The 16,181-nt window shown below is 38.2% G+C and overlaps 1 long non-coding RNA gene across 22 annotated transcripts in view; it reads left to right on the forward strand.

Annotated features, from left to right (window-relative positions):
* The window catches only part of LOC144306781 (uncharacterized), a 350,851-nt gene that overhangs the window by 323,382 nt on the left and 11,288 nt on the right, over positions 1–16,181 (forward strand). For 21 of the 22 annotated variants that reach the window (XR_013373844.1, XR_013373846.1, XR_013373845.1 and 18 more), the window contains one exon: positions 10,572–10,793. This is a non-coding gene — a long non-coding RNA (uncharacterized LOC144306781). Of the gene's footprint in view, positions 1–10,571; positions 10,794–11,204; positions 12,155–16,181 lie in introns of those variants that run through there. The other variant, XR_013373857.1, reaches the window with a different exon arrangement.

Here is a 16,181-nt window from a genome sequence, read left to right on the forward strand (position 1 = left end):
CCAAGATGGGGCTTCTCCCAATCTTTCTGCCTTGTGAAGGATTTGCTTGTAAATAGATGTCAGCCTTGAACTGGGACTGCTTCCTGAATTGCTTAGAGCTAGCTACAATTTACCAGCCTCTGAAGTGGCATTAAAGCAATGTTCATTTTTTAATGAGTATTAAATTTACTTTTAGCCAAACCCTCTAGCTGACAATGAAGTGTTCGTTGGGCTTGCTATTGGCTCTCTCTTTGCTAATTGCTCTGCTGCCTGTGATTACTCTCTCTCTCTCTCTTTGGATGCTAAAGCTTAATGTTTGAGTCTTATACTTAATTTCAAGTAGGAACAGCAGTAAAACTCTCCAGATTTCAAGTCTCTGAGTAGGGTCCCTCCTCAATTATGAAACAAAGCCACATAGCGAGGTGGAAAAAACATGAGTTGTCAGAGAAGATCTAGATTTGAGTCCTGACCCTACCGCTCTATCGGGGATTGGTTAACTATCACCTGTGCACCAAATCCAGCTCACCACCCCATTGAGCCTGAACTTCAAACTAAGAATGGGTTTTGCATTTTTTTAATGGCTGGGGGAAAATAAAAAGAACAGTATTTCAAGGCAAAAATTATATGAAATTCAAATTTCAGTGTCCGTAAATAAAATTTCCTGGAATATAGCCATACTCATTCATTTATGCATGGTCTATGGCTGCTTTCCTGCAACAGCAGCAGACTTGAATTGTTGCAACAGCAACCATATGGCCCACAAAGCCTAAAATATTCACTATCTGGCCCTTTACAGAAGCACTTTGCTGATCCCTGATTCACACAGTTGATTGATCACGGGCTGGTTAATCTACTCTCAGGGCCTCAGTGGCTTCATCTGTAGACAGGGATCAATAACCATGGCGACATCACAGAGCGATGGTGAAGAACAAATGAGGTTATTATCTCTCAGCATCTAGAAATCTCATTGTTTCCAAAAAAATCAAAACAGAATTACTGGTTGTTAGCCGTTGCAAAAGTAAAAACAGAATTATTGATTATTGGTTGTTTCATTCTGATCATTGGACTTATCCTTCTACCAGTTTGACTCAATTTATTTTTAAATAGATGATGTATGGTCTATGTAATACATTTATTCAGATTAGACATGATTTAGAACTAGGCAATTTAAAGGAGTCTAAACACATACTTATTGAATGCCTGTAATGACCCTGGTGCTCATCCTTGAAAGATGGATTATATAGAAACGAAGCTGCTTCATTCTCGCAAAATACCTTTTGAAAAAAGTTCTCAAAAGCATATCTATGTGTATAATTTTTGCCACTCGATCCTATTTATGATGTGTCTATAGGTTCCCTTTCATTGTGCCTAGATCACCAAAAGAAGACAGCGTAAACCCACATCCGTCAAACATCTTTGGGCTCTGGGCTACAGTTACATAAAAAATAAAGGGAATAATAAAAGTATTTATTCTACTTGTCTGACATACATTAGGTTTACCCCTAGGACAAACTCAAATAAGTTAGAAGGTTGCTTACATTTTCCGCCTCAAATTCTACCTCCCAAACAGGTTTTTGAATGAAAATCCAATACGGACTTCTCATCTGATAGGAGGAAGGCATTTGCCATGTTACTAATGAAGGAAAAAAATAGAGGAAATCCATTTGGTTCTTTCCTGATTCTTGTCCAAAAGCAATTGCCTCCCGCTGCGGACTGCTCTCACTGTTCAAACAGTGCTGGTTTAGGCCAGGCCTTCAGTCTATTTTGATCTAGGAGAGCTAACTTCTTTGATGTGTATCAGTGGCTTCTAAAATGCTCTGCCAGGTTTAATCAAAGGTACATAACTTCAACAAAAATAAATGGCAAGAAATGATCACAGAGTCGCGTGCAGGGTTTGTAAGCAGCCTCCGGACTTTGCTGGGCCGGGCCCCCTCCTCAGAGGACAAATGTGGAAGCGTAGAGAGTCTTTCTCAGATGAAATAATTGCAAAGAAACACAACAAAGGGAGGCAGGCCAATATTCTCAGGCTTTCTGATTTCACCATGCAGCTGATATTCCTCTTGCCTAGGGGCTGGGGCCCACCGAGGCTCTGTAGGGTGCCCCCAGTGAGTGTGTGACCCGGGCATGGAGTCCAAGCCCAGGCCAGGGTCTCCAGAGCCTGGGCCGGGAGGTGGGGAAAGTACTAGATATGAACATTAGTGCTCACATGAGGGACCTTCCCCCGCTGGGGCCACGTGGGTGGTCACTTGCTGGCCTCTTAACCCACGGATCCAAATATGAGGATGGCATTGTGCATCCAGATGCTCCATAACACAAATAAACAGCGAAAATATCCTTTCAGCTTGGCACTGATCCTATCACTACAGTAAAAGTGTTTTCCAAGCATTTTAAACCTCTTGCCTCAAAAATGGTTTCAGATGTGCATATATATGCATGTATCACTGTCAATTCACATAAAGCACACAATCTAAAGTTATTATTAATATTTTTTAAGAGTTTATTTATTTATTCACGAGAGATACAGAGAGAGAGTGAGAGGCAGAGACAGAGGCAGAGGGAGAAGCAGGCTCCGTGAAGGGAGCCTGATGTGGGACTCGATCCCAGGTCCCCAGAATCACACCCTGGGCTGAAGGCGGCGCTAAACCGCTGAACCACCCAGGGATCCCCAATCTAATGTTATTATTATTACAAGATATCTTAGACTTTAACTTCTTGTAAGGATGATGTCTGATGCTTTCTTTCTGATCCTCAGTGTGTATTATTTGAGGCACTCGCCAGAGGTCTCTACACCATATTTGGAAACCACTATGTCATCTAGATAACTTCGAGTGACTTTCTGAAAAGTCCATCAAAATATTAAAAATCCAAAACTACAGGATGTTTCTTTCTTTTAGGCTAGCCTTGTGATTGGATAAAATCCTACCTGACCACTATCCCTGGTCTTCTGTTGTTAATCACTCCTATGCATTTCTCTTTTTCCTCTTTTCCCAAAAGAAACTGCCCCCCAACCCACCTGTCATTTCATCCTATTACATGTCCTTAAATACTGAAAATATTCTGACAATCATCAGAGCTTTATCTCCTATTGGACCACTCCCCTCAACTGTAGATTCACACATCAGTTTTAACTTAGCATGGCTAAAACTGAATTAGATGTCCCCACCACACATACCTGTCCTGCCCTGAGTCCTTATCATCTCAGAAAATGCGAAAACATTCTACTAGATGCCGAGACCAAAGGTGGATTCACCTTTAACTTTCCACTTTCTCTCACTCCCTCCATTAGTCCATCCTGTTGTCTGGACTTTCCAAAGGCAGGCATATACTTTATATCACCTTTACTAATAAAGGTGATAATTCTAATTATCACTAATTATCACTAATTCTAATTATCAACTAATTCTCTAGTCCAGCCCACCATCATCTCTTACACAGACGATCACAATAGACTCCTTCAAGTCCTCTGTATGTGGAGATTCCAGAATGGACTGTTCATTATTTTTTATTATTAATTATTTTTAGAATGAAGAAAGAGAATGTATGTGGGAGTTGTGGGCAGAGAGAGAGAAAGGGTCTTAAGCAGGCTCCGCCCCCAGGGCAGAGCCCAACATGAGGCTCCTGAGATCATGACCTGAGCCAAAATCAAGAGTCAGGCACTTAACTAACTGAGCCACCCAGTTGCCCCCAGAATGCACTGTTTAAAACATAAGCTAGGTCAGGGCAATTCTTTGCTCAACATTCTCCAGTGGCTTCCCATCTCATTTAGAGAAAAAGAAAGAGGATCTTACTGCCCTTGCCCTTTATAAAGATTTCAACTTATACACTCTCAGTTTTTTATGCTCTGTCCTCTTGCTATTCCTAGAATTCACTGGCTAACCTTTTACCTCAGGACCTTTGCACTTGCTCTTCTGCCAAATAGTCATCTCCCTATTCCCCTACTTTCTCCTTTTTTTCTGTCTTTTTCAAATGTTCTCATCTCAGTGAATTCTCTCCTGACCAGCCTATTTTAAATTGCAAGCCATCCTACTTACCCTGTGTCTTCTTTTCCTCTCACCATCAGACAAACGGCACACTTAATTAATTTATTTTCTGTTTCACTTGCCTAGAATGTAAAGCTCTGTGAGGACAAGGATTTTTGTTTCATCCGTTGCTGTGTTTGTAGTACAAACAACAGAGCCTGGAACATAACGGCTTCCCCGAAAATGTATCTGAACGGATGGCTGGATGTACGTGGACTATGGGTGAAAGTGATCTACACCAGATGTGGTTAACTCCATTGTCATAGAATTAATGACAACTATTAAATCTTCCTTATAGAAATTCCCATAGTTTTTAAACAAAATAATGAACATATTTATCATCAGAAAAAAATTAAAGTCTTATCAAATATATTTTAATGTTTAAACAAAAAGGGTATGAAAGAAACAAAAGGAAGAAAACAAAATCGTGCGTGCATACAGATGACTATATCATAAATATGCACAAATATATGCACATAAAGAAAACAAAGCAGGCCACACTATTTGCAATGTCTTCACGTGCCAAAACTATGAATCATATTTTTTTCTTATTCTCCTTTATTTCTTTTCATGAATGAGCATGCGTTCTTTTACAGCAAAACAAATCAGCTTTTAAAATAGAGATTAGGGGATCCCTGGGTGGCGCAGTGGTTTAGCGCCGCCTTCAGCCCAGGGCATGATCCTGGACACCTGGGATCGGGTCCCACAATGGGCTCCCTGCATGGAGACTGCTTCTCCCTCTGCCTGTGTCTGCCTCTCTCTCTCACTTTCTCTCTGTGTCTCTCATGAATAAATAAGTAAAATCTTTAAAAAAATAAAATAGAGGTTAAATGAATTGTCATACACACATATAAATGGAAGAATAAGTCAATATATAATCTTAGCTCTCAGTTACTCATGAGCAGTCCTAATTAAGTTGCTAACGATTTTGTTATTTACATTTTTAAAATTTTTATTAAATCCTTTATCTTTCTGTCTTTCTATTCGGAGATAAAATTTGACTAAGAGAAGTAAAATACATCTTTTTGCCTCAAGTTTATTTCTTACTTTTGTTGAGAACGTTTCACAAATGTGTATTCCTGGATAGTTAAATTAAAATCTTCAGTAGACTGTAGTAGGATCACTTTATGTTCTCAATTCTTGAGTTCTTTCTTTTATATATATAAATATTTTATTTATTTATTCAGGAGAGAAAGAGAGAGAGAGAGAGAGAGAGGCAGAGGGAGAAGCAGGCTCCATGCAGGGAGCCCAACGTGGGACTTGATCCCAGGTCTTCAGGATCAGACCCTGGGCTGAAGGCAGGCGCTAAACCACTGAGCCACTGGGGCTGCCCCTCAACTCTTGAGTTCTTTAAGGAGTAACAGTGATCCGATGATCCCATTGTTAAAAACTATTTTGATTAATTCTATATTTTCAAAATATTCTAGAACATTTTAATAAAATACACTTAAGTAATAGTCCTTTAAAAGATTGTTCTGCTGCCATCAGGAAGGATATTTGCTAAAATGAAGGGCTCTTCTTTCACCCTTGGCATTGATAGCGATTAATCAGTACAACAATGATCAAAACCTTTTCTGGTTGGCCTCTTGCTGGGCTTTTTTTTGCATCTGTTGCTGGCTATTGCCTTTTGGAACATAAGCTTGTATGTTTATTTTGCAGGACTCATTTTACTGTTACAAAGGAGGATGATTTATGTTTCCTTCCCTATGTGAAATCAAGCAAACAACATCCCTCTCAGATCTGGGGGAAATGGCTTACCTCCTCTCCCTCCTTTCTAGGCATGGGGTTCATCTTCCAATCCCAAACCCAAGGACGTCCAAGGGGATACTCACAATGGACTTTCCTCAGAGTTAGTCCAGATCACCGCTCATAGATGAGAAACAGTAATGTCTGGGGAGTGTATTTACCCAGCACCTCCCTGACATCATGGTGGCCCCTTTGTGAGAGGAGGGGAGCCACACTTCTGCATCCTCAGGCTGTCTGTGGTCATCTGTAAGGTCCTCAACTTCTGTTGCTTCTGTTAATTACACCAAAGTCTATTATTAGATACCTTGTAATATTAAATCATTTGTACAATATCTTCAATGGTCATATACGTTGTACACTTTATAGTATATACACTATATAGTATTCACATTTCCTTAGACAGAAGACAGGGAGGAGCTAAGAAATGTGCTTTTAGTAGTAGATGTTCATCTCTTTCTTAAGAAAACACATACAATTTAAATACAACTCAACAGTAAGTAGTTTTCACTCTTATTGAAGCAAACCTAACAGAAACTTAATGACTGCTGTGGATTTCTTGTGTGCTCCCCAGGAAAAAGGAGAGTTCTCTCAACAAAGTCCATCTTTGTAATATCCACATCAGCACTATATAGTTCATAGAAACCCCCATTACCTTTCTGCCTCTAGTATAATGTTTGGGTTTGGTTTCTTTTTTAAGATGGAAGAGGTAAATGTGAATTACATTCAGGGCAGGGGCAAGGAGGGGGTATGGGTTATAAGAAATTGTCTTCTCCCAGCTTATTATTTTAAAAAATGTCTCAAATGGTTTATTTTTGTTTTATATATATCTATATCTATATCTATATTTATACTATATAGATATATAGATATAGATATAGATAGATATAGATATAGATATAGATATAGATATACATATAATGTTCTAAAATGTGACCTATGCATGGCAGTACAGTTGGTCACAGTGTATAATAAGTTGGCTATAATAAGAGAAGAATAAAAAAAGCCTGGACTACAGTTCTTCCTACTATACCCTTCAGAAGAGAAAAGACAAACTGCTCGCATGGTGGCACCCAGCCAATCTCTAACTAGTATCAATTGCTTTGCCAACAAGGAACACAAAAGATGTTCATTGTTTGCAAACCGAGTTTCCTGCAAAGGCACCTTTTCTTCAGGCTAGCAAAACGGAGAACAAGACAATTCCTTCTGCTGCATCTTGCTCTTTCTCTTCTCCCTGTGATGGGAAACCTTTCTGAAGAAGGCAAATCTAAATCTAATCCCACAGGATAAGGAGACTTTTCACTTCACAGCATGATCTCTTCATTACAGCTGTGTGACCGCAGCAGGCAATTGTTCTGGAAGACAGTGGCCAATATTATAATTATCTACATAAAACAATTCACTGGGTAGCCTTTGTTCTTGAAGGTTTTTTTTTGTTTTTTTTTTAATTTGTATACAGTCTTTCCTCTCACCATGATGTGGCCCAGTTGGGAGAAGGGGTAGCTCCAAGAGCCAGTTCTAGGAGGGGATATGGGGGGGAAAGGGAGAAAGAGGTTCATCCCTCCTGCATGCCAGGTCTCAGGATCCCAAACCACCTGCCTTCTGGTTTTGCAGTGCTGGGAGCTCTGACCACATGGCAAGTCAGCATTTGTGCCTCACCCCAGGGAAGCTCTCAAACATTTCCAGCATTGTTTCTATGGTGAAGATATATTGTGTGCCACACTGCCTCCCCACACTTCTAGGACACAACGAGGTTATCATTTGGAGGTGGGCGACCTATATTTAAAGGACCCCCATACAAGACCTAGACACACGGTATGGAAATTGCAAAGACATATGTAAGTCATTGGAGAAATAATGTCAAAAGCCCAAAGAGGCCTTTGAAACCAATGATCATTTCATTATTTGTGACTAAGATTGAGATGTGTTGAGTGGGTCATATCTCAACTTACAGGGTTTTTGTTCAGATCTCAGATAGGAATTTCAGACACTGCCATAGTCACTGTGTACATTTGAAATTATATTTCCTATTGTTTTTTGTATATTTTGATATGAGCCATAATTATTATCTGTAGATACTTGGAGTGGATTTATAAATTTCTGGAAGGAATTCTGAAGCCATAAAGCTCTTTTGTATGGAAGAAGGGGAGATTGTAAGAGAGTACATACTGATTACATTGGCAAATAAAAGGACATTCATGTTATGCTAAAATTAAATCTACATAAAAAAACCTATATAATACAGGACATTGTTCACTAGAGTGCATTTTTGGAAAGGCACCATAACTTGGCATTTGAGAAATTACTAATCTCAATCCAGAGTATAACTAGTCTGGGAGTTTAAATAATATGCTTTTCAAACCATATACAATAATGTTTAAAGTAAAATTTGCAAGCACTTTTAAGATCCTCTTTATATTCCATTTACAAGCATTTAGTATTAAATGCATTTAATTAAATTGGAATTCTTTGAGGTTGCAAGATGTCAACAGATTGTCACCAAATTTCTGCCAATGAATATAATAACAAAATATGTTTAGGTGCTATTTTTGTTTCTCTCTTTGTTGGCTAGTGGACCAACCTTATTGTGCATTTTTTCTGCGTCACCGTCCCATAAGCAACTCAAACTCAATGTCACTGGAACACAGCAGCCCCTCACAATCTTAATGCCTATTGTTCATGCAGGTGACCAACACCTACTTCTATCTGCTCAATCCCAACACCAGGAATTGGCTCTTCATATTGTTGCTTAATCTCACGTCCGGTCATGTTTGTCTCCTCCTCCTCACACTGTCTTCATCATTTTTATCTGTTTTACTCTGCGAGCTTATCTGCTCTTTCTCCTGAACCTTAAGCCTCTTTACCTGTAAACAGCGCAGCTGCTGGAGTGACTTTTCTCAAGGAATCTCATCACTCCACTCCCTGCTTAAAATTCTTCATCACTGAGTCCCCTTTACCTTTGGACTAAAATCCAAATTACTTAACATGATGTGTAAAACTCTTCAACAACTCTGCCCCCCAGTTTCAGCACTCAGAATCTATAGGTGTGCTGTCTGGTAGGAGAGCCACTAGCCACAGGTGGATACTCAAAAATATTTTTTTAATGAGTTAAAATGGAATAAAATTTAAAATTCCATTTCTCAGTCATACTTGCCAAGTTTCAAAGGATTAATGTGGTTAGTGGCCCTGCATTGATGAGAGGGGAACAGGTACCTTTGGATCCACGCTGAGAGTCCCATTCAGCGGCACTAGTTGGAGGTCACATAGCCAGCATATAGGCCCTCTGCCTTGAAGTTCTCCAACCACGTCCACTCCCCTCTCTTCCATATTGTTACCCAGCCTCTCGTCTCTGTCCAGCATCCTAGTTATCTTTGTCTTGTCACATCCTACTCACCTTCTCCTAATCCCCATCCAAACCCAGGGCAGGTGCTCTTCCTGTGGATTTTGTAGCCTGCTAAATGGACCTTTTTTGCAGAACACTCACTGTATGTGTTTTCTTGCCTGTCTTCCCACCAGTGTGAACTCTCTGCTATCAATATCAGTCTTTTTACATCTAGTACTCTTTCTGACTCATAGCAGGCAATTGAAACTATATCTAAGGATAAATCAAACATTAAATATCAACTTAAATTGTTTCCTTTGTGGTCATGTCTGATGCTCATATTAAACATTCAATGTTTACAGTGAGGGCAGTAGAACTAGAAGTTACAACCTTCTCTTTCAATTTCTTTGTGCTTCACTGATCGATTGACCCTGAAGTACTTATTTATCTTAATCTGTAACTTAAAACTCAATACAAAATTAAAAGATTAAATTATTGAGAAGTAAATGACATAAAGTTCCAAGTTGTAGTAACACATACTTAATGTTTTGAAAGACCTCTTGGTGTTGGATGAATCAGGTATAAAATGTGCAGTAGTTATTTCGATGGTACTAATTATATAAATTTTGACATGCTGTGTTGTAGATGTCCTCTACTTAAAATAGAAGAACTTATTTTAAAAAAAAGATTTATTTATTTGAGGGGCACCTGGGTGGCCCAGTGGCAGACACCTGAGTGTCTACCTTTGGCTCAGGTCATGATCCTATGGTCCTGGGATCAAGTTCCGCATCAGGCTTCCGGCAGAGAGCCTGCTTCTCCCTCTACCTATATGTCTCTGCCTCTCTCTCTGTGTCTCTCATGAATAAATAAATAAAATCTTTTTTAAAAATGCTTATTTATTTGAGAGAGAGAGAATGTACACATGCAAGCAAGAGAAGGGGCAGAGGTAAACATGAATCCTCAAGCAGACTCCCCATTGGGCATGGAGCCTAAGGTGGGGCTTGGACTTGTCTCATGACCCTGAGATCATGAACTGAGATGAAATCAAGAGTCAGATGCTTAATCAACTGAGCCATCCAGGTGCCCCAAATAGGAAAAATTTTAATTAGTGAAATTTTCTTATTCTGAACAGTTGAGTTACTTATATTTCTAAACCAGTATGTAGACCACTGAATCACTCTAATTTATTTAATAGGTGGATGGCGTGAGTAGACAAAAATGAAAATCAATTTGCTTTCTTTTTCTACCTTCAGCATATTTTTAAGTTTATGTTTCACAATTAGTGACAACATGAAGCATTGCTTTAGTGGTTAAATTTTTATCTTTTAACTTACTGAAAGAACTACCTTGTGAGTCATCTCAAATGTCACTCGAGAAATTTGCTGCTTTGAGTGTTCACTTGTTCATGACAGTTTTATGTTGTACTCAGTTTCAGAGTTAAATAAAAAGGCAGGCTGATCCTGCCTGTGTCTACTTTACTCTCATTTTTTCATGTCTTCTCCACATAGTTGTCTTTCCCTGCAACAAGCACCCATTAACATAACTGGAGAATAAAACAGTCAAGACTTGTAACTTCATAATCTGTGTATTGAAGTGACTGGTGATACGTGTGTGATTGTGGAGATCACAGAGCAGCAAGGGGGTATCGATGTACATTGGAAAAATGGGGTTAAAGAACTCAGCTTCATACTGAAGAACTTTATCTGGAATAACACCATACGGCAAATCAGGTGAGCTTATTGGAGCTTATTTTTCTGATTAGTAAGAGCTAGCCCAATATCAAGACAGTCACAGGCCATCCCTATTCCTACCTAAAAGATATCTGATCTTTTTCTGAATGGTACTGTCTACAGAAAATTTAATATTCACATATATAATGTTATGCTGTATTTTCTCATCTGCATATATAAGATTTATAAATGACCCCAGGACTAATTCTGCATGACAACTTGTAAAGAGATAGATTTCCAATTCTTGTTTTCTTTTTAATGCTGAGAAGGCACAAAAACAAAAAGCCCACAAGTGCCTCGGGATCACTGTATCATGGAGGATTGGCTAAATTATACCGGTGTAACAAACAAGCTCTGAAATATTGGTGACATAACCAATGCTTTTCTTTCTCATGCTGTATCCCAATGTAGTTGTGTGTGTGGAGAGAAGTGGAATGAGGTTCTTCTACTCTTGGAAACTTAAGGACACAGCTAATGCAGCCTCTACCATATTGAAAGAGTACAGATGAAGAATTCACACCTCTTCTTCTGTGCTTTGACCTAAAAGTGACCCATGCCAATTCTACTCACAACCCAACATCCAGAGCCAGTCTCATGCCCTGCTGTATCCAAAGAGGACTGGGACATGAAGGGTAGCAAATGATATACATCTGATGAGCACTATAATTCGGTCATAATCAACTAGAGAAAAAGTCAAACCCAAGATTCTTCAATTCTCACTTGTGTCAATTAAAATAACTTGGAAATAAATATTAGCTTAGACAACTCTATTCTTATATTAAATGAAAGGTGAATTAACCTTTAGTCAGGCCAGTTTCCATCCTTTTAAATACTAGCTTACTCTTACTACCTTTGATTCTATATATCAGATCAGATGATGGGTCAATATGAGTGAAAAGTATTATTCTTCTCTCTATAAAAATATTCAACTATTGGAGGCCATAGTTCAACCAAGGGTCACAATGGAAAATGGTATCAAAACATGATCCCTAATTATTGCATCCTTTATGTCTTCTAAATGAAAACAGGTTCAAGTTTATATGGATTTGAACAAATTTGTAGCTCATATTAAACATAGAGGAAGGGATCCCTGGGTGGCGCAGCAGTTTGGCGCCTGCCTTTGGCCCAGGGCGCGATCCTGGATATCCGGGATCGAATCCCACGTCAGGCTCCCGGTGCATGGAGCCTGCTTCTCCCTCTGCCTGTGTCTCTGCCTCTCTCTCTCACTGTGTGCCTATCATAAATAAATAAAAGTTTTTTAAAAATTAAAATAAATAAATAAAAATAAACATGGAGGAAAAACATAAAGCTTTCTGCTTTTATGTTTATATTATCCATCTTTTCTTGCAAGTTGTCCACCTTTTTCATCAGAGCTTTTAACACATGCTATTTTTAAATTCTTTGACAATTCCAAACACTATGTCATAACTGAGTCTGATTCTGATTATTTTGCCTCTTGAAATCTGTATTTTTTTTTAATTTCTCATTGTCTTTTAGTGTGCCTTGGATCTTTTTGTTTTGTTTTGTTTTATTTTAAATCAGACATTGAGTAGAAGGAACTGAAGTAATTAGTGTGAAGATTTATGGTAATGGCTACAGTTGTGCTGTTGAATATTTGTTGTAGATGTAGGCAGTAACACCTTAAATTTCTATAGTGTCTATTTTTTGAACCCCCTTGGGCTTCCCTAAGACCGCCCCCCTCATATAGAGTCTATGCTTCACTGCTCTTTCAGCTGTGATCAACTGTGGCTATACTTGAGTCCTGTGGGTATAGGGGTAAGGTGAGAAAGTGGAAGTTTTCTATCATCTTATGATTAAACCTTAGCCATGCAGTGGTCCCGAGTTCCTGGGCTTTGACCTTCACAAATATTTTTTAGTTTTTGTTCCCCTCTTACATGATTTAGGAAGGCTAAAGGAGGATAAACTGGAGAAGTGTCCTTCCCCCAGATGGGATAAGGCCCTACGAAAGTTTTATTCCCCCTTGGAGAGTAGGCCTTTGTTACAGAGAACACACTGAGTGTATTTCATGAAAGGCTCTTTCTTGGCTCTCCATCTTGAGCAGTTGGAGTCCTCACGTGTAAAAGTAAGGAGTCCCCCAAGAATTCAGCTGCCAGAAGTTTCTCACCCTCCAGGCAGTCCACATTTAGCCCCCCACTTAAGTATTTCTACTAGTGGCTCCAGTGACCTCTGCTCCAGACAAGGGATCTCAGCTATGAGACTTCAGTCACAGTTTGCTTCATGACATCAGTTCTCTCATAGATACAAAAAAGGTCATTGATTTTTAGTTCGTTCAATTTTATCTTGTTGAACAGATGACAGTGATGACTTCTAAGTGACATGCCAGAGATGAAACTGGAAGTCCAAGCCCATTTGCTAATAACACGAAATAGCAGTATCTTAATATCTTCTGCTTAGTTTGAAAGAATAATTAGCTCAAATCAGACAAGAGGAAAATTTTCAACAGAATTTTAATAGAAAACTTTGCATAATTGGTAGTTGGACTTGAAAATGATTTCCACAATTTAGTCAGTATGATCAACAACATACTTCTATTTTATTTACATATTAATGATGAGTGACTTTCCATTTTAATCTTAATCTGGCTATAACATCAAGTACCCAAATAAATTAGCCAAAAAACAGAAATTCAAATTGCTAAATTATGAGAAACCAGAATTTTGAAAAATAATAAACCATATGGAACTATATTTTTCTCACTCAAAATGTCATTAATACTATTTTTTGTGTTAGCACAAACTTTTATTTCATTGATAAAAATATATAACTTAAACAATTCTTGGTTATTTTATCTTCTTCTCATCCTTAAAATTCCCATTTTGAGAGTAGGTTTTCTAACATAGTCAACTTATTAACAGAGTATCATGTATGTACAATTTATAAATAAACATGTACACATGAAAATGAATATTTATATTTTTACCAACGGTGTACAAGATTACAAGTGTTTGCTAATTGCCTCTTTGAGTAACCTTGGCCAAGTTTTGTAACTTCACTGAGTGTTAGTTTCTGATGTGCAAAATGGTAACAATGATTTATGCTTCTATGGTTGTTGCTACCATCAGATAAGAGAATGTATATGAAAAGGACTTTCTTAACTGTCAAGTGCTGAGCAAATGTAGCTATCTATATGCTTCACTGTTTCTGGGTTTCCATTCTGTGATTCCATATTACTGTAAAATGAAATAATGTTTTTTTTTTTAATTCAGATAAATAACAAACTGGGAGTCAATTTATAAACTATAATAAATGTATCTATAAAGTATTGCTATGGACCTATTCTGAGTATATGAAAAAATATGCTTTCCAATCAGGAGCATAGCAGTGCCACACAGTATCTGACTCCTGTGCTGCTTTTAGTGTGAAAAAGACTAAAAAGCAGAGGTTCAGGAAGGCAGAAGACAGCCAACTTAGACCTCTGAAAGGTTGGTCAGAGCCAAGGAAACAGGACTGTTAACTCATTGGTTCTTGGATAACAACTTTCTCTCCTTTCCCAGAAATCACCAGGGACATTAAAAAGTCCATGAGGCTTATAGCACATTTTGATGCAGAGGAAAGAAACGTAGATCAAAAGCCTAGAAGACTTACGTTCTGTTTCTACTTCTGCATCAAACCAGTGGCTACCTTGGGAAACCCACTCAACTTTCCTAAACTTGAATTTCCTTCTCTACAAAATGAGTCTCTTATAACCCAGATCTAGATATTCTCTTAACCCATGAAGGGTACACTTGGGCAAAAGGGAAGTCTCCTGACATGGGCTCATAGTTTGGATTCTTCATGGACCTCAACTGAAAATGTACGCACTTGGTACAATATTTCTATGGATAACAATATTTGTGTGTGACTAGAGTTTGTTCTGTAAAAGCCAAAAATCTCTTGCCTCCATAGATAGCTTAATGTAATACTTCGGAGTGACATGGAGTCAGAGGATTCCCTAGTCCTGTTCTTGGACTGGTTCATTGAGATCAAAGGTGTTAGGGGTCATGCAGAGCTCATAATGCAGTAAAATCATACTTTTAGTGGACAGAGACAAGATGGTTGATTTGGAAGGGAATTAATTAGCTTTAATAACATTTTTATTAGTTACGTACCATACAGACATCAATAAAATCAATGTGATCTTCTAACCAAATGGCTAGTTAATGAAGATATGTCCAAGAAAACACATCAAACTTTTAAGAAAGACTAAGAAAAGAATGCATTTGGGGCATACAGGCAAGAAAGCGATGTTCGAAACAAAAATGATGAACTATGGGAAGGAAGAGAAATGCAGGCTGAGTTGTGAAAATTTCACTCATCTGTTCCTCACGCAAATTTTCATATCTCTCTGGAGATGAAATTTATTTCAGGACTGTAACTACCAAATATAAAATAAAAAATGAACTCTCAGAAAACGACTCAAGGCTTCATAATTTTAAAAAGAAATCATATGATCCAGCATATCACTAATTAAGATGGATGCCGTTTTCAAAAGCAAAATCTGTTATTTTTTTTTCCAGAGGTTCAGGCAAAAGAAAGACAAGGAGAGAATGGGAGAAGCTGAGTGGGAAATTCTCTGAGGAGACCATAAAGTGTCTCTTGAGTATACATCATCCAGCCCAGCCGGGCAAGCCCTTTTCTTAGTATCACAATAGCACCACCTTGGGAAGTCAAGACATCTCTAGATATATTATTATTTTCCTAACAATCTCCTCAGGGCCTGTTCGGGAGGATGACAACAATCAGATATGCACCGAGGGAAGTTGATTTTCACATGACCAGAACAATTGTGTGCTGAAGTTGTTATTTGTCAACTGATTCCAAGCATTCTTACCCACAAATACATGTTTAGAAATACATCAACAGCAGTGCCTACTATATATGGAAGAAAAGAAAAACAACAAATATTAAGAAACCGAAGTGTGCCAGGCATTATGTTAGGCAGTTTCGATGTAATAAAGTATTATTTATTCATAATGCTTTGTTTGATGTCATCCCCATGTTCCATAATACTAAGCTAAAGCTTAGGACATTTAAGACAGTAGTTTGTCCAAGTCCCCAACTGGTATGCAATTGAGGCCAGCTTTGAATCCAGACTCATCTCTGCAGAGACTATTCAAGGTCCCTCTAAGTCCTGATACTCTTACTTTTGGGGGCCCCAGCCCACATTTTTCAAATATGTTAAAATAAACAGAATAAACAGCCCACTTCAAACATTATTTACATATTACCAGATCTACTGAGTTGCATTTGAAAAATTCTAACAACTTTTGTTGCTTTACAACAAATGACTATAATTTTTGACTAGACTATTTTCTTTTTTTGCTTTTGTCTTTTTCAGGGTGCAAACATTTTTGTAAACTCTTGAAAAGTTCATAATTCTCCTGTTGC

This window comes from Canis aureus, chromosome 37, assembly GCF_053574225.1.
Source record: "Canis aureus isolate CA01 chromosome 37, VMU_Caureus_v.1.0, whole genome shotgun sequence".
Classification (NCBI taxonomy): Eukaryota; Metazoa; Chordata; class Mammalia; order Carnivora; family Canidae; genus Canis; species Canis aureus.